Source organism: Thalassophryne amazonica, chromosome 12, assembly GCF_902500255.1.
Source record: "Thalassophryne amazonica chromosome 12, fThaAma1.1, whole genome shotgun sequence".
NCBI lineage: Eukaryota > Metazoa > Chordata > Actinopteri > Batrachoidiformes > Batrachoididae > Thalassophryne > Thalassophryne amazonica.
The window spans coordinates 70467914-70491947 of NC_047114.1; the positions used below are offsets into that span (position 1 = coordinate 70467914).

The window sequence follows — 24034 nt, forward strand, 5'->3', positions numbered from 1 at the left end:
CAGAGGTCTTGGAAAATAAAGGAGTGCTGACTTATGGTTTTGATTTATGAATAAAATTAATATGGATAGAATAACTCCATTAATGTCAATTCTGTCATTTGTACAAAGTTAAAATATAACATATATCTTTTAATTTTAAATAATGCACTAATTCTGAAGTTTGAAATAAACACAGACAGATGCCAAAGGGATTATGGGTAAAATATGACTCCGCTAACACTGATTGGTTCACTAACTCATTCTATGTAAAAACCAACACGTTAATGTGAGGTGAGTGTTGGTGTTTACATATAAATGTGCTTTTGTAAAATATGCCATTTTTTATTTGTAAAAAAAAAAAAAAAGGCACTAGCAAAACAAAGCCAACTTGTGATTATATATATATGACCGGTGTCAAAATAAATAGAACACTGCCATCTACTGGTGCCCAGATGCTTAGTACTTAGGGCGAATACTGCCATGAACAGTAGTGGCCAGTAGATGGCACTAGAGACCATGAAAACTTACCAAAACAAAATTCCAGATAATCCGTGTCTGCTACATTTAAGATGCCTGGAATTTAATAAACGCAGACTGAATTTCAGACAACTTATATATATATATTACTCTGGAACAAAGACGACAGACAGTGTTTGACATAAGCAACACGTTAAAGAGCAAACAGGAATCTATTGCAATGATTCCATTTGAAAATAATGGAAAAGCAACCTGGGCTTCTTCTGGCATTTTTACATAAAACAAACAATAACATCTATAAACCCAGAGAATATACTCACAAGAGTTTTAGGCACAATATACAAAGACTTTAATGCTGTTGTCTGTGGAGCCTGATCAGAGCGTCTCAAATGTATCTCTTCTGTCGTGAATGTACTGAGATACCCATAATGCACCTAGACACAGCATGTCCTTTATAAAACTTCAGACGTGATGTTAATTTAAATAACTTGTCCGAAATTAGTTTGGTTAAAATTTTAACCATAAGTTAAAACTGTATGCCTCTGGATGACTTGGGTGATATTGCCAGCGTATCAGTATGGGTTTAAAAGAAATGAGCTTTTTTTCATTTCTGTGACCAGTTCTCCTTTGCTTGCAGAGAATAGAGCAGTTTCTTCTGGAACCAGCTCTCCTTTGTTTCCAGAGAAAAGAACTGCACATCTACTACGAGACATTTAACAGATAGGTACTCAACTGATTTTAGACTTCATAAATGTTTGTGTTAAGCTTTGTTCACCATACCTGCAAAAATATGTTAGCGGTTTAAAACTTATCAGAAGACAACTGGTCCAATGATGTTTTTCAAAGTTATCTGAAAAGCTAATCCGATAATGAAAACATTATCTTCGATATTTAGCAGATTAGCGGAACTGTGCCCACCACTGCCTAAATCTAAACCCAAAACTAAATCTCTCGAATCATCCACCCAATCTCTAGAAAGCACCAGCAGCACCTAGCTCCAGGGAGAATGAGCATAAATGTATGGCACAAACTATTGATGTTAAGAGTCCTGTATATTTTTGCTATTGCTATTGTTGCTATTACTTTTATATCATTGTTATGTTCTTCAAATCCAGTTACATTGATAATGGACCCAAAGAGGATCCATTAGAACCTTAAATGTTTTGTTTTGTTACAAGAATGATTGTAAGAAATCTACAGGATATACACAATAATATAACAGATCATTAACTGCCTTGTCATCTAGTTTGTTTGATGCCATTACCTTGATTATTCTATTGAGAAGACCCACAGAAATAAAAGTGTTTCCATCTACAGTTAAAAAAAACAAACAAGCAATTTATTTGTAATATGTCACATGCATGCACCATGCTGCAATCTGGATAAATTATAATGTGTTGATTTGAATGCAACCACTATCATGGGTGAAATTGGAGCGCTTCCAGTAAAGGCAGAGAGTTGTTCTCAGACAGAACTGGTTATCTTTGCAAGATCAGGACATCAGACTCTGACACTATCATTTCCAGGAATAACCAAGTGAGCAGATACAAGGTTCCACTTCATTAGCACAGATCCTCTCACTATTACAGACTGCTCTGACACCTCTGCCCCATGTACTTAACTGAACAAAAAGAAATCTAACAAACAAAACAGCTTAAAAGCATTAATTAAAACTTGAATTGTTACTTAACGATCAAGATGCACAGTACACTGCAAAACCTGGTGACACCAATCAATTCTGATAAACATCTTTTGTTTGACATCTTGTTTTTCATCAACAGAAAATCAAGTCTGAAACCTTGAAGTGTTTTTATTTCAGCAGATCTGAAATGCGAGATTTTCCATTTGAGATTTTCTGATGTACAAGAACCTAGTTATGTATGCTGTAAAGTGTAGATGTATGCTGTAAATGTAGATAGATAGATAGATAGATAGATAGATAGATAGATAGATAGATAGATAGATAGATAGATAGATAGATAGATAGATAGATAGATAGATAGATAGATAGATAGATAGATAGATAGATAGATAGATAGATAGATAGATAGATAGATAGATAGATAGATAGATAGATAGATAAGGAGCAGCTGTGGTTTTTAGTGAGAGAGACAGACCGTTCTCACACAGAAATGTACAAAATGAGAACTTATGACCTCATCCAATTCATTCTAAAAATAAATAGGCATTATCATATATTATGAGTGGATCTTTGTCATTAGGTTGATGCTTTGTATGTCATGTGACATGGATTATTAGTCCCATTTGTGTTGTGTTGCATTTACCGTGCAAATTTGGTTCCATATATTTTGTACCATTGCACACACACACTTTTGGGGGCAGTGTTTAGCTAAAGATGGCAGAGTTTGTTTTGCTGATGGACGATGATTTGAAGGAGCTAAGTGATGGTGCTAATTCTAAGAAGACACAAAAAACCACTACGTTGTAAGCCATCTGGAGGCACAAAGAACTGTTAGGATGAAGTTAGGATGAAGAGCTGGACTACGAGGTCTATTAGAAAAGTATCCGACCTTATTATTTTTTTCAAAAACCATATGGATTTGAATCACGTGTGATTACATCAGACATGCTTGAACCCTCATGGGCATGCGAGAGTTTTTTCACGCCTGTCGGTTACGTCATTCGCCTGTGGGCAGTCTTTGAGTGAGGAGTGGCCCACCCTCTCATCGATTTTTTCATTGTTTAGGAATGGCTAAGAGACTGCTGCTTTGTTTGATCAAAGTTTTTTCAAAACTGTAAGGCACAACTGAGTGGACACCATTCGATAAATTCAGCTGGTTTTCGGTAAAAAATTTAACGGCTGATGAGAGATATTGGTCTGGTAGTGTCGCCGTAAGGACGGCCCACGGTGCCTGACGGCGATCTGCGCTTCGAGGTGGCAGCGTCTCGCCGTTTCAAGTTGAAAACTTCCACATTTCAGGCTCTGTTGACCCAGTAAGTCGTCAGAGAACTTTCAGAAGAAGTCGGCATGAGGAGTTTATTCGGACATTCCATTGTTAACGGACATTTTGTAATGAAAGAACGTGCAGGCAGAGTCGCATGTCGGGCTGGACCCGACCGAGGGGGGTCACGACAAGAAAAACACCTCCATTGGAAACCTTAACGGGCAAGTTGGAACATACCCAAGCTGTTAAACAATTTCTCAGTTACTCACTTGTTGAAAGCCATCAAAAGCCGCCTGAATTTTACAAATGGTTTTCAACACGGAGGTGTTTTTCCTGTCACGGCGCACACAGATTCGCAGAGTCGTCAAGAAAACGACTCGGCGAATTTGCGCGCACGTCTTTCATTAAAAAATGTCCTTAAACAGTGGAATGTCCGCATAAAGTCCTCATGCCAGCCTCTTCTGAATCTTCTCTGTTCTCTCACGACGTCCTGGGTGAATTAAGCCTTAAATTAGGATGTTTTCAGGTCGAAACAGGCCGACGACAGCGCCTGGAAGCGCTGCGCGACGTCCCGCTCTGTGGGAAGCCCTTACACCCCATAATCTCTCATCAGCCGTTAAACTTTTCACCGAAAACCAGCTTAATTTCTCGAATAGTGTCCACTCGGATATTCCTCACAGGTCCAGAAAAAATTTTGATAAAGCAACACGCGCCGTCTCGAGCAGCATGTGAAACAAAGGAATTCAGCCGAGAGGGCTGAACCACATCTCACTCAAGGCCTGCCCACAGGGAAATGACGTCACCGACACACGTGAAAAAACGTATGCATGTGCACGAGGGTTCAAGCATGATTGGTGTAATCGCACGTCATTCAAATCTATATAGTTAAAAAAAAAATAAAATAAAAGTGTCGGTTTCTTATCTAATAGACCTCGTAATTGCTCATGTGATTTTTCGCTGGACTTTTTGTTGTTGTTTTTTGTTGTTTTTAGAAGTACACAAAGTCAGTGCACGGCATCATGGACTACATCATCAGAATTATTTTTGAACTATCTCACTGTTTTTCCAAGTTGATGCTGGTGGATGCTGTCATAAATGACTACCATCTAACTCTGTAGGAGATATAACATGGAACTTGTGCCAGGCCGTTACTCCTGAAGTGAGCAAACAAGAACAAAGTTCCCTGGAAGGCACTCCATCTGACGGAGTGCATGGCCCAACTGCCAGCAATCTTCGAAACCCCACGCGCACGCTTAGCGGCCCACGCAGCATTATCCATACACACACACATGTGTGTGTCCCGTGTTTGCCATCCAGACATTTGGAGATCGGGCAGTCTGCAGCGCTTTTTATGGCCGTCTGACACTACTCTACATGCGCTCTGGATGCGATCTGACAGGTGTGGACGAGGCAGTCTGTCTGCGCTTTGACACTGCAGACCACACCTCTTTTCCTCCCGACTGCATCAGATTATGGCAATATTTTCCATATCGGGCATGCATCTGGCACATTCTTGCTATGTGTGATGGGGGCTTTACTATTATTAATTTTGATAAGCATACTGACATATCATGTGGAGGGACAGTGGTTAGTGTTCTTGTTTCCAGCACAGAAGGTTGCTGGTTCAAGACCACCTCTTCCCATTCTCTATGTCAGCGCCAAATCAATATGTGCATCTGCTGTTGTGACCGCCAGGGGAGAACCTGAAAGTACTTACTTTTTGAATGGCATATGAAAAGGCCCCTTCACACATAACACAGTTGAGGCAGAATGGTGCACGAAGGAGGACTCGAATGGCACTCGTGGGAAATCAGCGCTGCACTCGAATGCCTAGTACAGCAGTGGCCACATTCATTCATGCAAGGCACATGCACTCTATATTCGCATGCCACTCAAAACCCATTCGAACGATGGGCATGAAAAGGTTGCACTTCCATTTGATCATGTTCGGAGCATTTGAATGGCATGTTGTACGCAGGTCGGACATATCGTACAGTGGCCGAGCAGCTGCATAAAATCATCGTCCATGTCAAACAGTAGCTGAATGACTCCATCAAGGCAGCCTTCACACAAGCGGCCAAAAAAATTATCAAATACCGTGCGAGTGGCCAGTCGTCCCACTCTCAGCTGGAGTCGGCTGGAGTCCAGGTGCCATCCACAAATATCCAACACCAATCACGGGGCACTTAGAAAAGGTGGGGCTATTCGCGTAGCTGGCACGAGAGTAGAGGGCAGGCGACCACATTCGAATGGCCCCACAATGTCTAAACTCCCTATTTGGATGGGATTAGTTTTACAGGGGGATGCAGGGTAATTACTGTTTACCATGGGATCTCTGTAATAAAAATGTCCAATTCACACGGGACTGGAAATCTCCATAATGTCACCAGACATGGGTGGAGTAAACCCTGCCATCACCCCTTCGCTGGCATATGCGTGCTACGTAACTTTCTGTACGTAATGCTTTTCCTTGTTTTTCTGACTACAATAAACATGGCACTGACAGGGACAAGACGTGGAGCGAAGCATGCTAAGACAAGAAATTGGAGAGGAAACTCTCTATTTAATATCTGTGTGGGGAGAACGGCGCTTTCAACGAATGTTTGAAAGCATGGTGCATAACCACACCATATGGGAAGAAATATATCACAAGGTTGTTAAGAAATGTCCAAAAGTCTGCAAAGATTTTGGTGAGTGGGTAAAGCTAAAAGAGCAGATAGAGTACTTGAAGAGGAACTATAGAGACAGCGTAAAGCACAACCGACAGAGTGGCTCAGATCCCATGAAGTCACCCTATTTTGAAGAGATGGATGCAGTATGGGGTAAGAATAAGTTAATTAATTAATTAGTTAATTTGTCTGAAAGACACTAGCTAGCTAGCTTGCTGATTCTTGTGCAATGCCATAACTGAACTCTTCTCTTTAGGGTCCCGACCCATAACAAACCCAGGCGAAGATCATGTACAGGGGATGAGTCCGAATCGGAGGGTAAGCAGAAGCTAGGCTATTAAGTTTTTTTATTGTTTTCATGTTTTTCCACTTATGTTACTGGTATTCATTAATTATAGATGTCACAAGCATTTAGAAAACTAGCTAATCCAGGGTTTTCATGTATCCCATAATCCCTTGCACGCCAGATAGTAGCTGCAGTCAACAACATAGAGAATCCACATGAGTACAATTGTAAATTAATATTATACTACAAAATGTATTTTTTATGCTTTTCATCACATTAATAAGAGACTGCATGCATGATACTCTGAAAACTTGCTAAAACAATTATAAGTAGAAGCACTCAGAGAGTGCAAACCTCCACCAAGGCCATGGGGTCACTGACGCCATAACATCTACACGCCATGGAATCACTGAACCTAAAAAAGTCTAACAATGATGTCTGCTCAGCAGTAAAAAAAGTTTCATCTGATGTGACGGGATAGCATGTATCCTTAGCGCTTGGCATCACAGTTTATTGCAACTTGCACCTTTCCCAGAAGCTACTGTCATCTGAGCACTGATATTGATATTGCATGTGCTTATAGACAAAAACAAATAAGAGACAAAATTCAATTTATTATTCAACTAAACTGCAAATATATGAATTTTTTAATTCATATATCTATTTCTTTGTCTCTTTCTCTAAAATTGTATATAATAATCATTAAATTATTAATATATAAACAAAAATAAATGTAAGAAATATTACAAACTGAAAACAAATGCACCCGAACGTGATGCCAGCTGCAACTGCTTAATGCTAACTTTTAACATTGAAAATGCCATAGACACGCTAAAGCGTTAGCATCAGGATCTGGATCGTGATCCGGATCAGCACTAAAATTTAATCACTTGTTCCTCTTGTCATTTCCAACCACTCCACAAAATTTAATCAAAATCCGTTCAAAACTTTTTGAGTTATCCTGCTGACAAACAGACAGATAAACAAACAAACGCGACCGAAAACATAACCTCCTTGGCGGAGGTAACAAATAATCCGTGTGTGCTACGTTTAATCTGCGTGGAATTTAATAAACGCAAACCAAATTTCAGACACATTATATATATTAGTCTGGAACAAAGATGACAGTGTTATAAAGAACAATAATCAAAATGTTAAAAAGCAAACTTCACTTTCCCCCAGAACGACATGATCAGGAAGCAAGTGTAGCTCATAGCAGCTCCAATTGAAAATAACGGAGAGACAGCCTGTGATTCTCGCATGTTTACATAAAACAAACGCAATAACAACGTCTATAAACCCAGAGAATATATTCACGAGAGTTTTAGGCACAATATAAAAATAGTTTTATGTTGCAATGTTAATGCTGTTGTCCATGTGCAGCGGTTAAAGTGCAGATCGTCTCGATGCAGTTGTCAATGTTACTGAGATCTCGCAGCGTGGCGAACTCTTCGAGGTTTTGCGGGATTTGAAACCTGAAAACGGCGGATGACAACATTCAGTATGGACTGGTAAATGGGTCCATTGTTTTGAAAAAAAATATAAAATTTTGCTACCCTTCTAAAAATGCATTAAGTGTAATTATGTTTTTGTCCTTACAGCGCTTAGCACTCTGAGTAACCCTGAACAGGATTCTACGCTAACCTCAATAGACCAAAACAGATCCAGTACTCCCAGTGGTGAGGAGAGTGCAGCCAGCAATGCTCCAGAGCCCACAACTCCAAGTACATCACAACTACCACCAAGCAGTAGTAAGTCTGTTTACAACTTCTATTTACTCATTTATGCCCACCTGCAATTTCAAATAAATTTGAATTGACATTCATTTAATATAAATAACTCTACTGTGAATTAATGTGTCTGTCAATTTAATACATTCAGATAGAATTCATTCACTAAGCAATTCTACTAAAAAAAAATAATGATGATGTGTCTATCTCAATTTCATTGTTACCACAGGGAGTCGTAAACGGAAGGGGAAAAAGGCACAGGTGATGGGAGAAGGGTCTGGACTGCATTTTCCAGCATAAAGCTTCATCAGGTTTGGACCGCATGCATTACGAGAGGGAGAGGCCAGAGTGGGAGAAAGAAGTAGAGAGGAACCGCCTGGATATTCAGAAGCATTGCCTTGATTTTGAAATGAGAAGATTGGAGACTGATGAGCGCCATGCAAAAGAGACAAGGGAATTCATGATGCAGTTTTTTCAGTGGCGGCAAATGACCATTCCTCAAGGTACTCAGTTCAATTATGGTCCGTATCCATCTATCTACCTTGAGCATCTTGAGAGGCCCCAGCTCCAAGTGCCTCAGCTGTATCACAGCACTCACAGCACTCTTTCCCCCCTTTAATAAGCTCTCCTTGTTTTGATATATAAGAAATCTTTTTGTTTTGTTCTTGCACTTTACTTTTATTCAACTTTATTACAAAAAAAAAATACAAGAAACATTTACTTTTGTCCAAAACGTTTATTTTGGATGAGATTGTTCATTTGTTTCCTTAAACTTAGGATTTTTTAATTGTTTTTTGTTAAACTATGCAGAAAAAATGATTAAACTGGAAAGTTCATTTGTAATGCTAAAAAAGAGTTCATAAGATAAGCACTCTTTTCATTTACTTGAAGAACTTAACAGAACTGTTGCAGCCACTGTGTTGCAGTGTGGTAAATGTTTACATTTTGAATATTTTCACATTTTTGGCATGTGTTTGAGCTGGATATTTTGTTTTTGTTTCATCTTTTTTATGACAATTGATTAATAAAGACCTCTAAAGCCATGCGGGTGTGTTCTCCATTATTTTCTTCTTGTATTTGTGTGTCATCATTAATTTCTCCCTGTAGCTGCTCAAATGTTTCACAGCTGTCTGTGTGTGGTGGAGTGTTGCATTGCAGCTTGAGGTTCTCGCAGAAGTTGTGTAGGACAATGCATGCTGTAACTATATATTTTAGATTGCAGGTTTTTGAGTCGTTCCTCTTCATCAGAGTCCGCCACCTCCCCTTAAGGCGTTCAAATGCATGTTCAACATGTATGCGTGCCCGACTCAGGTGCTCATTGAAGCATCGTTGAGATGGTGTTGCTGTGCCCTCTCGGTAAAGGCTTCATCATGGTCTCAGACAAACTGTATGCAGAATCAGCCACAATCACAACTGGAATCTCAACCCCATTAATCATCTTTTCTTTTCAGGCTCCATTTTCCAACTTGTTGTAAAGGTGTGAACATTCAAAAACAAAAGAATCATGTGACATTTCCCTGGCCATCCAAAATCAAAATCAAGGAATCTGTAGTTGGAATCCACAAGCCCTTGAAGTAGCACACTGTACCAACCTTTGTGGTTGTAATAGTCTGTGTGATATGCAGAAGGTCACCTCCACACATTGGGAATCCAGACTTTCTTTCAAACCCATCAATAATGTCCTGCATGTCTGCCTCATTTCTTGGCCTTATGACATATCTTTTCTTAATTTGGCAAAGTGCCTTGCACACCTCCCAAAATATGTCACATGCTGTGCTGATGCCAACTCCAAATAAATTTGAGCATCATGAAATTCAACATTGCTTGCCAATTTATAAAGTGTAATCCCAACTCTTTTGTCAAGAGGTACAGGATTCTTCATGACAGTGTTTTGTGGGCGTATGAGAGGGGAGAGGTCATTGCACAAATGATAAAAGTCTTTGAAGTCTTTTCACTGGTCTTCGGCGTATGCGTTCATGACTAGTTAAAAAAGTCCAACAATTGTGACTGCCCACAAAACCGAGTGCTTCTTCAAGTGCCTCCATGCTCTTAAAAGTGCGGCAAAGTATTTTAAAAAAGGATGTGATGAAATACTACCTACATTTTTACTGAGGGTCGCATTTGCACGGGATTAATATTACCTACAGTAGTTTCTCCTGACCGTTTTACAGAAGGTAAAATTCGCTGTAAAGTTTACTGACATACTCCGTGTTTTTTACTGACATGGCACGTTTGGATGGGACTAAATTCCCTGGTAACAATTACTTTACTCCACATCACCACATAAAACTAACGAGTGTGCTGTAACCAAGCAACACATATGTCATGCAAGTGTGCCTGTGGCACATGTGACATGCAAGTGTGTGCTTCCCCCCGCGACACATGTTGTCGGGAGTGTGTCATTGTCCCCCATGCCATGTTCCAACATTTTCAGGTGTCGCTGAGGTGGCTGGAGTGTGACTGTTGTCCAGCGCAGCACGCATCTGGACAGTTGTAATGTCCAGCTGGAACAGCTGACTGCTGTGCACTCGCAACTCAACTGGAGGACATATGTCGTGCCATCAAAAACATGAACAACACTCCACGTAATGCTCATGTATGGGTGGCCTCTCATGCTCTCATAACATGCTGATAATTACGTACAGACAAGATCACGTGGGGACTGGCCAGCCATGTCTGAGCGTACACAGCACGGTGTGAACTTTGTTATCAGTTGGCCAACCAGGCTAATGAACCTTCCGCCATATACACTGTACTCCACATGACAGACAGAAAGAGTAGAAAAAAATGCAACATGGGGAAAGGCGTGAACTCAATCATGTATGATCGCTTTGCTCATCGTGCTGTGGTCAGTTCCAGCTGACAGTGGCTCAGTGCACACCATGTGTTAAATTAAAAACACAGAGAACAGGACAATTAAATAAATGCATACAACAATAAGTACATACATAATTACATAACAAATACATAAAATAAATAAACATAAAAAGTAACAGAGTGAGACTTTTGTCTTTGAGGTGAGTTCGTTCAGTAAGGTGGGCATGTCTGTACCAGCTGCTGCTGTTGGGATCTGTGGACTCATAAGTCACAGCTGGAGAACACATATTGTGATATGAAGGACATCACCTTACAACACTCCACTGTGAGGAGCATGCTGTCCTCACGTGGAAATACATAAAAACACATATTGCCTTTGCAACGAGCTTGAGCGACCGTGTCATCAGCTATGGTCCACATGACGCGGCGTCCTTCATTCACTGGACACGTGGGGCCAGCTGGACACACAGTGCCAGCAGATGTGGACATGATGTGATTTCATGACTTGACATCTATGACCATGGGTCATATACAGAGGAACAGAAGGATCATACTTGTATTGTCCTCTCAATGAGAAGCATTAAATATTAGAAATTATATTAGAAATTGTGGTGTTTTTGTTTTTTGGTGTGTGGAGGGTTTTTTCCCCCCACAGCAGCAGCACGATGTGATGTCACACGTTTCAGGTGCATGGACTGTGTTCGTGCACAAAACTGTTGCTGCATATTATTCACGCCTATCTGACTGTGTGTCCCTCCCGACAGCAGGTGGAAAATTTTGCGGTTCCCCATTTTGTTTGTTTTTTGCAGTTTTTCGGCCGGTTCCTGTTTCTTTTGCCTAACTTCGTGTTATGTGTGAAGGGGCTCAAAGCATGAAGAGAAGACAGTTGATGTTAATCTCTTTATATATGTATAGCATGTTGGCTGTGGGGCTCCACAGGCTCTAGATTGGGTAGTGTTTATAACATTTTTCAAAGGTAACAATAAATTATGCAAAGTTTCTATAATGAGCTGAAATAGCATGTGAGTCCACAATGTTTTTTACAACATTGTTATCCTTGGTGTCTGTATGTGGCAGCTTCCTGTGCTTCGTCCCAAGACAAATTTCCCAGAGAGGGACAATAAAGTTTATCTTATGTTATCTTAACCTTACACCTTCGACCTCAACAGTTTTTAGAAGAACAATTCAAACCTCATAATGTTAATTATGTAAGTTTTTAATGTTCATTTACTGTCTTAATGTTTTTATAAATTGTTTAGGTTCTTCTTATCACATACACACTATTATTATTATTATTATTATTATTATTATTCCCATTATTATTATTAATATTTAATTTTATTATTACTTCTATTTTGTCATTTGATTTTTAAATGGACCACAATGGAAATAAGTGTTTTCACTTTATTGCATCATCTGTGTATTTACAGTTATATTATATACTTACATTTAACTCACTAAATAAACCCACACATGTATGCTGTAATACATACATAATTTACTGCCCCCTGCTGGAATGGCAAGTGAGTCCAGAATGTAATTATCAATGTCCATTGTTCACTGTTGCTCAGTATTATTCATAGTTTCTCCAAAAATATTAGACCTATCAATGTCCTGTTTTGGCAGTGTTCATCTTTGTCCCAAAATAAATAAATATACCAAACAGCAAATTAAATGTCAGCTAAGTAAGTAAGTAAGTAAGTAAATTTTATTTATATAGCACCTTTCACAGACAAGACACACAAGGTGCTTCACAACATAAAAGCACAGTACACCACACAATACATCAGACAATGGCCGAGACATTTAAAAACATAACATAGGATAGCAAAGCAGCCCAAAAGCTAAGCAAAAGCTTGTGTAAAAAAGAAGGTCTTACGTTGGCTTTTAAAAGTGACGACAGAGTCCAGTGAGCGCAGAGAGAGCGGAGACCATTCCAAAGCCTGGGAGCAACAGCCTGGAAGGATCACTCTCCTCTGGTTGCAAAACGGGTGCGAGGAACCATCAACAAATTTTGGTCCACAGACCTCAATGCCCTGGCAGGGGCATAAGGCTGGATGAGGTCACAGATATAAGGAGGCGCCTGGCCATGTAGAGCTCTAAAGGTTAAAACCAAAATTTTAAAATTGATCCTGAAGGACACTGGCAGCCAATAAAGCTCCTTTAAAATTGGGGAAATATGAGTCCTCCTGTTAGCTTGTGTCAGAATTCTCGCTCCAGAGTTCTGTACTAACTGCAGTCGATGCAACTCCTTCTTGTTTAGACATGAAAACAAACTGTTACAGTAGTCTAAACGTGTTGACACAAAAGCATGAATAATAAGATCTAAATCATTTCGAGACACCATTTTCCTGAGCTTAGAGATGTTTCTTAATTGAAAGAAGCAATTCCTCGTCAGCTGTTTCCAATGCTGTACCAAAGACATGTCTTTGTCAAAGATGACACCCAAGTTTCGAAGACATGATTTAGCAGACTGGCCCAGGTCTCCCAAGTACTGCTGAATACCTGGAATATGGGCATCAGGGGCAATAACCAATGTCTCTGTTTTGTCTGCGTTGAGCTGAAGAAAGTTATTCATTAGCCATTGTTTTATTTCCGCCAAACAATGGAGGAGGGAATCAAGCCTCTTAATCTCACATGGCTTAAAGGAGCAGTAAAGCTGGATGTCATCCGCAAATAACTGGTAAGAGACATCAGTAAATCTTTGAATGATCCTACCTAAAGGGATCAAGTACAATAAAAACAAAATGGGGCCAAATACAGAACCCTGAGGGACTCCGCATAACAGGTCCGCAGACTCTGACCTTATCTGGTTAGCAAAAACGCTAAAGCTACACCCGGACAGATATGAGAAAAACCACAGAAGAACTGACCCCGACAGTCCGACATGATCCCTCAATCTATTCAGCAGGACCTGGTGGTCAACAGTATCAAAGGCAGAGAACAAATCCAAAAGAACCAACACGGTGGATTTCCCAGCATCAGCATCATAATGTCGCTGGACACTTTCAAAAGAGCCGTTTCCGTAGAGTGTTGTCTACGAAAACCGGACTGAAACCTGTCATGGATGTTATTCATCCAGGAAGAGTGTCAGTTGGTCTGAAACCACCCTCTCAAGGATCTTAGACAGGAATGGGAGCTTAGAAATAGGTCTAAAACTACTTAGCTCCATTTGATTTAAACCTGTTTTTTTCAGTAGAGGCAACACTATGGCATGCTTGAAAGCACTGGGAAACACACCGGTGGACAAAGAAAGATTTACCATTCAAATAACACACGGACCATTTACCTCAAATACTTTAATAAAGAGCCTGTAGGGAAGGATGTCCGATGAGCAAGAGGAAGGTTTCATCTTGCTCACCAATGCCGAAATATCAGCAAGTGTCACATCCCTATATGAAGACCAAATACTGGGAACAGGCTCAATAACAGTAGAAGTACCACACAGGGAGGGTGGAATTTTATCCTTAATCAACTTGATTTTGTCAATGCTCTCCCCATTTTGTCCGCGATCAAAGTTATACACATGCACGTGGAGCTTTTTGGGGGTTTTTTTTGTATTCTGCCTGAAGCAGATGTTCTATTTTTACACACCCACATGCAGAGACGGTGGCCAAAGACATCAAACACAGTACACTTTTTACTAATAGTAATGGCAACATGACACTTAACTTAACTGACCAAACCAATTGAACTACAAAAATGCAATGAATTAATAACATTAAGAATACTGTTAAACTAACATGAATCACAATAAGAATATTTAAAACCCCAAACCCCCGGACTACCATGGTGCATTGCAGCACAATATACATTGTTTCAATGTTGTTAGCTACAATCAATAATATCCATCCATCCATCCATTTTCTTCCGCTTTATCCGGAGTCAGGTCACGGGGGCAGCAGCTCAAGCAAAGCCGCCCAGACCTCCTGATCCACACACACACACCTCCCCCAGCTCCTCTGGGGGAACCCCGAGGCGTTCCCAAGCCAGCCGAGACACATAGTCCCTCCAGAGTGTCGTGGGCCTTCCCCGGGGCCTCCTCCCAATGGGACATGCATGGAAAACCTCTCCAGCAAGGTGTCCCTCCAGAGTGTCCTGGGTCTTCCCCGGGGCCTCCTCCCAATGGGACATGCATGGAAAACCTCTCCAGCAAGGTGTCCAGGGAGCATCCGGAAAAGATGCCTGAGCCACCTCAGCTGGCTCCTTTCGACGTGAAGGAGCAGCGGCTCAACTCCGAGCTCCTCCCGAGTGACCGAGCTCCTCACCCTATCTCTAAGGGAGCGCCCAGCCACCCTGCAGATCCAGCTCTTTTGGTCATGAGCCAAATCTCATGAGCATAGATGAGGGTCGGAGCATAGTTTGATCGGTAAATTGAGAGCTTTGCCCCCCTGCTCAGCTCTCTCTTCACCACGATGGTCCGATACAGTGACCGCATTACTGCAGACGCTGCACCGATCTTTCTTTCGATCTCACGCTCCATCCGTCCCTCACTCGTGAACAAGACCCCAAGATACCTAAACTCCTCCACTTGAGGCAAGGACTTGAGGCACAAGGCCTCAAGGTCTCAAGTGCCTCAATCAATAATATCTCGAAAAATATTAGTCCTATCAACTTTCCATTTTCACAGCATTCATCCTTGACCCAAAATACATAAGCATACCAAATGGCAAATGCTAACTCTTCCCAGTTTCTCTGTGACTGAAACCATACACACACAGAGGCCTATTGGCTATATATATCATTAAATATAACTTAGTTTTCCTATAACATGACCGCCTAAAAGATATTACATAGTTTTAGAATGAAATTCTGTTTTGTCAAAAGTGAAAAGTGGTCACTCACTTTACATCTTCTACGAGGTCTATTAGATAATAAACCGACCTTTTTATTTTTTCAAAAACTATATGGATTTGAATGACGTGCGATTACACCAATCATGCTTGAACCCTCGTGCGCATGCGTGAGTTTTTTCACACGTGTCGGTGACGTCATTTCCCTGTGGGCAGGCCTTGAGTGAGATGTGGTCCCGCCCTCTCGGCTGAATTCCTTTGTTTCACACGCTGCTCGAGACGGCGTGCATTGCTTTATCAAAATTTTTTCTGGACCTGTGAGGAATATCCGAGTGGACACTATTCGAGAAATTAAGCTGGTTTTCGGTGAAAAGTTTAACGGCTGATGAGAGATTATGGGGTGTTTCTGTCGGTGTAAGGACTTCCCACGGAGCGGGACGTCGTGCAGCGCTTCCATGCGCCGTCGTCGGCCTGTTTTGACCTGAAAACATCCTAATTTAAGGCTTAATTCACCCAGGACGTCGTGAAAAACAGAGAAGATTCAGAAGAGGCCGGCATGAGGACTTTATGCGGACATTCCACTGTTTAAGGACATTTTTTAATGAAAGACGTGCGCACAAATTCGCTGAGTCATTTCTGTGATGACTCGGCAAATCTGTGTGCGCCGCGACAGGAAAAACACCTCCGTGTTGAAAACCATTTGTAAAATTCAGGCGGCTTTTGATGGCTTTCAACAAGTGAGTAACTGAGAAATTGTTTAACAGCTTGGGCATGTTGCAACTTGCCCGTTAAGCTTTCCAACGGAGGTGTTTTTCCTGTCGCGACCCCCCGGTGTCGGGTCCGGCCCGACATGCGACTCTGCCCGCACGTTCTTTCATTACAAAATGTCCGTTAACAATGGAATGTCCGAATAAACTCCTCATGCCGACTTCTTCTGAAAGTTCTCTGTTCTCTGACGACTTACTGGGTCAACAGAGCCTGAAATGTGGAAGTTTTCAACTTGAAACGGTGAGACGCTGCCGCCTTGAAGCGCAGATCGCCGTCCTTACAGCGACACTACCAGACCAAAATCTCTCATCAGCCGTTAAAATTTTTACCGAAAACCAGCTGAATTTATCGAATGGTGTCCACTCAGTTGTGCCTTACAGTTTTAAAAAAATTTTGATCAAACAAAGCAGCAGTCTCTGAGCCATTCCTAAACAATGAAAAAAATTGACGAGAGGGTGGGCCACTCCTCACTCAAAGACTGCCCACAGGCGAATGACGTAACCGACAGGCGTGAAAAAACTCTCGCATGCCCACGAGGGTCCAAGCATGTCTGATGTAATCACACGTGATTCAAATCCATATGGTTTTTGAAAAAAATAATAAGGTCGGATACTTTTCTAATAGACCTCGTATATTCGCTCAGAAGATGTTCACTCATAAGATTTTTAGAAGTTGTTTTTTTTTATATTATTTAACTTCCAGGCACATTAAATGTGCCTCAAGCCTTTGCAGAGTGCTATATAAATTCAGATACAGACTCTGGTAACAGTTGCTTTGGATGAAAACAGCATTGCATGGTTTGCATTGTTCTTATGATGAGGAAAGTAACTGTGAGCTTAAGAAACAGAATTCCCTGTACGTCAAAGTCTGGTTTGAAGACATGACAGTGAAACAGTGAGATCTGTATTCTGCAGACAAGTTTGGAGCAAACAGTCTATTGTGGCAAAAAAAAAAAAAAAAAAAAAAAGAATTTTAGCCTCAAACATTTTTTAAGGTACATCTGCCATGTGTGTGATCTTGCGTTGCACTTTAGGTGTGTTTCATGTGTTGTGTCTTCAGTGTTTACTCCCTGTCATGGAATCGAAGTGGTGTAGCAGAGTCACAACGTGGAACTGTGATTATGTGTGACAGCTGTCTCTATAGACTGCCTTTGGGTGTGACAGAAATTACATTTACATGCTGGGTTTGTTCTCTCACTTTGTAGCACTTCCTAAAAGCAGCATCCATCACCACAGTCTGCATCCTGTCTGGCAGCTATGACGTCTGCCGAGATGCATTTCGACAAAGATGTGCTCAAGATCTCATCAGAGTGGGAGCTACTGTTTTTTCAGCTCCTGGATGCACCGCTGTCTCCTGGTGCTGCATAATCAGGATTGACACAGGCACACGGACCATAATCCCCATTGATTAGAACCTCAAGATCAAAGGCTTCCAGCGCTGTCACTTTTGCCTCCCTTCTTCACCCGTGCTGCTCATTTTGCTATCTCAGTCTCTCTTCTTTCACTTTGAGTGAATGTCTGCACGCCTGAGTGTCTGTTTCTCTTTGGTTGTGAGGCTCATATTCTTTTTCTCCTCCAGTCATTCACCTCTTTATCCCTTAAAGCTTGAACTTGGATTTTAATTTTTAACTGTAAATTTCTTCTCCAGTTCCGAACTAAAAGGTCAAACAGCAAACAGCCTAAGCAGGGCAGGTCAAGAGTTGACCTGCACGATAGGCAGAACTCTGCCACTAATGGCAGATTATGGATGCACTCATATTGTCCCATGTTTACCACATCTACCTACTCAAGTCACACCTGATTATTACACCCACCAAGGACATGATAAAATCATCTGCGTTTATTTATTTGTCTGTCTATCTGACTTTTAGCAAGATTATGTCAAAACTACTGCACAGATTTTGCCGAAATTTTCACCACAGATATACATTAGGCCAAGGAAGACGCCATTAAATTTTGGAGGTGATCCAGATCCAGATTCAGATTCTGGATCACGTTTCACTATATACAGGCTCTGAATCATTACTATTAGCAGGATTACATCAAAACTACTGCACAGATTCTCACCAAATTTGCACAACAGATACATATTAGGGCATGGAAGACTCCACAAAATTCTGTAGGTGATCCAGATCTGGATCTGGATTCTGGATCAAGTTTCACTTGATATAGGTTTGAAAGATTTGTCTGTCTATACTGTATGTGGGCTTGTGATAGACTGGAGTCTTGTCCAGAGCCTCATCTGATGATCACTGGGATAGGCTCACCCCCCCGCCCCACCCCCCACCCCGGGAGCCCTTAATTGGAATAAGCGGGAAGCGAAAATTAATGAATGCAACACAGGCCTGGGTATTCCAAGTAAATTCAAAACATGGATGATAGTTTTGAATATGAGATTTGATCCAATCAGATCTGTATTCACCTCCCGACATAACCTTTCTGGGAATGTAAGAGCAGATTTTAAGGTGCTGTTGTTGGCTCTGAATGGTTGTGAACCTACTGATTTCACACAAGTGAAAGAGCCTTAGGTACTATCTCACGTCGTCTCGTCTCGGGAAGTGGGATTATTTTGTATTCCAAAGGTTGAAAATAAACCAGCAGCCTTTAGAGGTTTTGCTTTGTGTGCTCTGAATTTGTAGAAGAATCTTCCTGTTGGTATCAGAACTTCAGACGTCTGTTGAAGCATCTAAGAGCAAACCAAAAACACATTTGTTTTTATTGCTGAAATTGATCATGAATAGAAATCGTTTTAAAATAATTTATTTGCTTTGTATGATTTCCATTTATTTGGTGTTGGGATTTTTTATTTGATGTTATGGATGTCAAAATGGTTATTGTTCAGCTCTTGTTGTTTTATGATTTGGAGTTAAATAGTGTGGAGATGTGTCTATAATCTGCATGATGTATGGAACAGTTTACTAATCTATGCATCTGAACAATGTAGTCAGTCATGTACCTGTTTTCTTAGATCCCAGAGCTATGTCAGAAGATTGAATCAAATCCTGAAGATCATCTTGTTATTAACATCTAATTGGACACAGATTCTTGAATGAATTATAGATACGAAGGTCATTCTTAATCTCGGACATACTCAACTGTGCATGTTGTGTTTGTCATGGATAGATTTTTCCACGCATTTACTGCACATGCATTGGAAAATACATGCATGCATATGGGCACATGCGCATGTGTGTCTGTATATATGCAAGAAAGAATATGTCCATATGAATTACAATGGGTATGGGGTGAAATCACAACCAATTCAGTGTAAAAGCTCAACAAGCATGAAAGGGATTATTAGACTAAAATTGCTTTACGCACTTGTAATTGGGATGAAATCAGATGAGATTGAATTTTAATGACAAACTGACAAACAAAACTGCACAGTGATAACTGAGGGTTAATTTCACCAGGATTATCCAGTTATCCTGGCTCAGTTGAAGATGTGACTCAAATACATGAAAGGGACAGCAAATAAATTACTACAGACATATTCTGCTACAGACCAGGCTAACAGCCAAATTAGATTAAACCAAGTGATTTTTTTTTTTTTTTTTTGCTCAGTCAGCACTGTAATCACAGACGAGTATGTTCTCATTATTTTTTATATACACATCATGCTGACTTGCATTAAAATACTACATGTACATATTGCCATTCAAAAATGCTGTTAGTACATTAATATTGTGACCATTATTATAGTAATACGTAGTCATGTGATCATCATTGTTCCTGTTATATTATGTTTATGAATGTTCTTTTCATATAGCTGTCAGAGGATTGACACATTAACTCTTGCAGTTATTCAGATGATTGCAAATGGTTGGAAAAGTTGCAAAGGTGTTTGCAACTAAGTCACATGTATGTATGTATGTATTAGAGCAGGTAGCACAGTGTGTACAAATATGGAGACCTGGCTTCATTTTCCACTCACGCTACCTGCATCTTTGGAAAAGACACATCATCTGTATTGTCTGAGTCCGACCAGCTGTAAATGACTACTGGCCTTGGTTGAGGAATTAACCTGCTTCAGACTGGTGTCCCATCCAGAGAGAGTCACTGACTCTCATCCACTTTACGCGATGGAATTCTGAGATGAGTACCAGCATGAAACATGCCTTCTTATGTATTTTGGGTGTGTAACAATTCATCAATACAAACTGGAACTTGATTTTCAAGTGAAGAATACAACTACATTGATACATGGTCCCCTGAATTGACCTAAATGCACAATAACCGGTCAATGGCTCTATTTTAATGTCATTAAAAGAACAGAATTGTATCAGATTGCATGTTATGCACCAAATTGAACCACTAAATAAACAATATCATCTGTACTGCTTTTATCAGAAACTGTGTGTACAAAAATAAATCAGACTGTTTTATGAGGGACATAGCTCACTTTGAGTATGTATATATGGCAGATATAATATAATCGCAATAATATAAATATATTGTATATTCAAGCATTGAGAATTACTGGTTGTAACTAATTTTGGTGTGAAATTTTCCGAGGAACATTTTAACTTCCATGGCTCACCAGTGTGTAAAAATTCACACTGGTGTAACTGTTATCCCAGCATTTCCTCTAGATTTTTATTCCAGACTCATCACCAAAACTGCCACCCCCACTCCCCAAATTGTAGGTGTACTGCATGAAAAAAATTGGGTTTCTCAGAAAGTCAAAAGCTAACAGAACAATACACAAGTATGTTTCATTTTAAAGAATACCCAAAGAGAAGGATCACTCAGTTTCTGGTTCACCAATGACACCACCAACTGCACTGGTGCAAACAATAATATTTGGGTTTAAGATGTACATAAAGATAAATTGAATGCACATGTTTATTGTCAGAATCCCCATAGTCATCTTTGGCAGATCTCAGGATAAATGTGAACCCACTTTTTCTTCAAAGTTTAAGTCTAGACACCCCCATACCATCACAGATGCTGGACTGGTAACAATGTGGATGGTCTTTTTACTCTTTTATGAGGAGGACACGACGTCCATGATTTCCAAAAACAATTTGAAATGTGGACTCATCAGACCACAGCACTCTTTTCCACTTTGCATCTGTCCATTTCAAATGAGCTCAGGCCCAGAGAAGGTGGCGGTGTTTCTGGTTGTTGTTGATGTATGGCTTTCGCTTCGGATGGTAGAGTTTTAACTTTCACTTGTAGATGTAGCGATGAACTGTGTTAACTGACAATGGTTTTCTGAAGTGCTCCTGAGCCCGCGGTAAGATCCTTTACACAATGATGTTGATTTTTAATGCAGTGCCACCTGAAGGATCAAAGGTCAGGGGCATTCAATGTTGGTTTTTGGCCTTGCTGCCGAAAAAAAAAATCATAAAAAGAAAGCACAACAAAGAGTTCTTGAACATTTAGTATGAAATGATGGAACTTAGCATCCATGCACTTATAAAGTTCAACGGTCATATTAGCCATTTGTCCATATAATCAAATGGTAAAAAGTATGGCCATGTGAAGTGGAACACAACTGGGATAATCAGAGTCTGTGAACAGTTTTGCTCCGAATAAAACACCAGCAATGACCACAAGGCCCCCAGTACCCCCAGTGATCCACAGTTGGCCATGATCTTTGCCCCAGTTGCAGTCCAAAAAGGTATGGCCAGTCTTTCTCAACGTATCATTAATTTACTGCATTATTCTCTTTTGTCCAAGGTGCTAGCTAACACCTCGAGTTGTTCATATACAATTTGAAACAAATATAATCATCACTCCCCCTCATGGACAAAGAAGACAAAAATTATTCTCATCTCAAATGAAGAAAAGCACAGTGACAGTGATCAGATAGACAGATCAGATAGATAGATAGATCAATAGATAGATCATATTTTCATATTCGAAAGCCAGGTACTAAGATGAATGCATGTGTGCAAATTAGACCTTAATGAGGCCAAATTGTCTGATTAAATGTTTTCCAGGGTGATAGATGTAGAATAAGCCTTTGGAAATAATTCAATCATTAAGGAACATTACACCATTAAATTGAACATAACACCACAGCTCGAGGGAAAACATGGATATGCATTAATGCATTTCCACATATATGAGTTTTTCTTAGTGTGAAATACCTTTTCTGTGCACACTTTGTTCTCTTGTTGCCAGTCCGTGTCTGACTGCACCTGTTCAAAAAAAACGAAAAGATTCAATTAACATTACATTAATTATAGATTTGAGCTGCTTACTCTGGTATTGCATGGAACGAATGTGCAATTACGGTATTTGGTTTTTAAAAATTGAACAAGGAGATGGAGTACATACACCTGCAAATAAGCCCATACAACACAGACCATCCAGGTGGGACTTCTCCCCCATCCCCCTTCAAACATACACAGAGTCAAGCCTCTAATCCACTGCCATCCCCACCCACCTATAAGCCCTGTATACACAGCAGAAAGGTCACCAATAAGCACAATGGAATCCACAAACCCAGACCTGCAACCTCTACTTCCGCCAGAACCTGCAACACTTTGCTGTAGACACCTTTGGAATGGAATTTTAAAGGAATGCACCTCTTGCTGTTCATGCCTTTTTCTGGCATCATTTTGCAAACTGCTTGAGTGACTTCTTGCTACAGTGGGACAAAGAAGCACAACAGGGAAATGTGTTCACACACATACACACAATTCTGTGCAAGTACACATGCAAAAAAACACCCAATTCCAAGAAAGAGTTTGCATGCAAACACGCACAGGCATACGTCTCCTGCTGTGTAAAAACAGGAACATATTGGAGCTCGAACATCAGCATGGAAAAAGGAAATTCTTTGCATTTATTTTCCATGACTGGAAAACCATGTGGTGTTTGCATCACACTCACCCTCAAACAGATAAAATGACATGCTGGTTGTTTTCAGTTCAGAGGAATTGCATATTCTCTCACAATTCCCTCCAGCAAACCATTTTTGGTAAATAACCAAAGAAACTGCAGTATGTATGCAGATTACACTATTGGTTCTTCACCAGCAGAGAAATAGTGTATATAATTTTTGTAAAATATGTTAATATGCTGGTTCAGATATATGTTTCACAGATGTATTAAAGCTGAAAGAGTTTTCTGAATAACAACAGCAACAAGCAACCACAATATTAACCACAATTCTTGAAATGCCTTGGGTTTTGAATGGCAACCAACCACGCAGACAACCAGTCCACCCCCACAAAGTAGCTATCATTCTATCGCAGTTGAGTGATGCATGGCCATCCTCCTTGATCTTGTCCAGTTGTTTGGGTTGTCAACGCTGATGCACCTGTGCCCTGGATCATTAACAGAGGAGTGTGCTACATGGCCAAATGTCACAGATTACATCCCCTCATAATGCAAGTGATATGCCTCATTTGAGTTTCTCTAGGTAACCATTAATTTGACACAATGTCAATCTGAAGTTCTTCCAAAAAGACCTAGAACCAAAGTCATTTGCTTGTTACCTTAAGCCAATGGTAGTTGGCACAACCATACAGACAGAGAGAGACCAGCAGGACCTTAAAGACTAGGGCCTTCATTCACCTTCAGAGGTATCAGCATCACCAAACAACTTTGCCCAGAAGCATTGCAACTCCATAATCTCTTCCCAGCCTCTCGGT

The 24034-nt window shown here is 40.4% G+C and overlaps 1 protein-coding gene across 1 annotated transcript in view; it reads right to left on the reverse strand.

Moving 5' to 3' along the window:
* The window catches only part of tnr (tenascin R (restrictin, janusin)), a 306961-nt gene extending 284390 nt beyond the window's left edge, over nt 1-22571 (reverse strand). The window contains 1 exon segment of the mRNA XM_034182776.1: nt 22523-22571. The gene's annotated coding sequence lies outside the window, so the exon portion shown is untranslated.
* Between the last annotated feature and the right edge of the window lie 1463 nt (nt 22572-24034).